Genomic DNA, 2,100 nt, shown 5'->3' with positions numbered 1-2,100 from the left:
TGTTTATTTTGAGAGAGAGCACAAGTGGGGGAGGGGCAGAGAGAATACCAAACAAGCTCCCCACTGTCAGTGCAGAGTCTGATGCAAGGCTTGATCCGGTGAACCCCTAAGATCATAACCTGAGTCAGAATCAAAAGTCCAATGCTCAACTGACTGAGGCACCTAGGTGCCCCATTAAAAAAATATTAATTCCAGAACAGTGAAGCAACTGTATTAGAAATATTCCCAAACTGAAAACAGCCCAAGTGTCCATCAGCATAACAATATATAAACATTAAGATATATCACATAAAATAGAATACTACTCTGCAATAAAAAAGAGCACTTTCTGAAGCATGGGAAAAAAGTAGATGACTCTCAAAAACATAATGTTGAGCAAAAAAAGCAAGTCATAGAAGAGTATATTTTAATGTTTCCATTTATAGAAAGTTCTAGAACAGGAAAGCTATTATTCCTAGAAAACAGAATAGTGGTTGCCTGGGGCAGGAGGTTGTGGTGGTCTGAATGGGGCAGAAGGATCTAACTATGTGGGATGTAACTATATTTAATATTTTCATCTGGGCTTTAGTTATAGGACTATATACATGTGTTAAAATTGATAAAGTTGAACACTTGTATCTGTGCATTTTACTAGATGTAAATTATACTCCAGTGAAATACTGATTCTTTTATTACCACAGATAATAAGGTAGAATTCGAAATGGGATATAGATTAATGCTATTAGCAGGGCTCTGGACTTACTCCTTAGGAACCACTGAACCTCATTTTTTTGCCCTGAGAGATACCATGTACTTTACTATTCTTCCTAAAGTATGTACTGATAAGAACAAGATGTTATGGTAGTAAGACCTTGGGACAATTCTAACAAATGAGACTATGGTTTGCCAGGATATCACCTTTTAGTTTTCCTGCCAGACATTCTTTTCCACTAACTTCAGAGTACATAAAATTATAAGCTAGTCACTGACAAATAGTTTCAACAATTTGCAGAAATATTTCAAAATGTACAAAAGTATGATTGCCAGCACTCTCCCCACCCCTCATTCATTTATTTATTCATTCATCCATTCATTTACATGCTTCAGGTTCATGGAACTACAGTTTAGATATTTACTTTTGGAAAACAGTCTTGTCCTTTACCACCTACAGATATTAATAATTATTTTTAAGAGGCAACATGTAGTAATATATTGGGAGGGAAAATTTTGCTAGTTTCATTTCATGAGAATGGTTTATTATGTACCTTTTTTCAGGACAATAGACAAAATCTTCAAATATTGACTTGGAATCTACATGGAGTCACAAGTTCAAATATTTTGTCAAAGTTTTTTTTTTAATGTTTTATTTATTTCTGAGCAAGAGACAGTGTAGCGGGGAGGGTCAGAGAGAGAGGGAGATACAGACTATGAAGAAGCCTCTAGTCTCTGAGATAGCTGTCAACACAGAGCCAGATGCAGGGCTGGAAGCCACGAACCATGAGATCATGACCTGAGCTGAAGCTGGATGCTTAAATGACTGAGCCACCCAGGTGCCCCAATTTTGTCAAAGTTAATTCAGTAATTTCTTTCATATAGTCATAGTAATATATATTCTGTACTTTAAAAAAAAACAATCTAACTCATGTTTTATATGTAAACACAGTAAATTGTAAAATTTTACATTCAAAGGCAGGGAATAAACATTTTAAAATTCTTATGTTATTCACTATTACACTTCCTTTTATAGTTCTTGTATTATCTCTGTCAATTTTAATCAGTTTTAGTCTAAAAATCAGTTTTAGTCTTAAAGAAATACCAGGACAAAAGATTTCTTGTATTTTCGTAATCTTAGTGTGGTTGGGGCAATTTTTAGTTGATTGATGTGTCCAAAAAGGAGACTTAAAACTGGAACAGAGTTGAGTCTCTTTTTTAAAATTTCAAATTATTTGAGTATGTGTGTTTTTATTGATGTGATTTTATGTAGTGAATCTTAAATATCAATAAGTGTGATTTAAAAACTAACACTCAAGGGTAGGCAATGTAACTTCTAATGATAGAAAGGACAGATGGTGTCAAGACATTCTGAAAAGAAACCATATATACTTGAGGTTAGTTGTGTTC

This window comes from Crocuta crocuta, unplaced genomic scaffold, assembly GCF_008692635.1.
Source record: "Crocuta crocuta isolate KB4526 unplaced genomic scaffold, BGI_CrCroc_1.0 scaffold709, whole genome shotgun sequence".
NCBI lineage: Eukaryota > Metazoa > Chordata > Mammalia > Carnivora > Hyaenidae > Crocuta > Crocuta crocuta.
Note: the sequence above shows the minus strand (reverse complement) of the source record.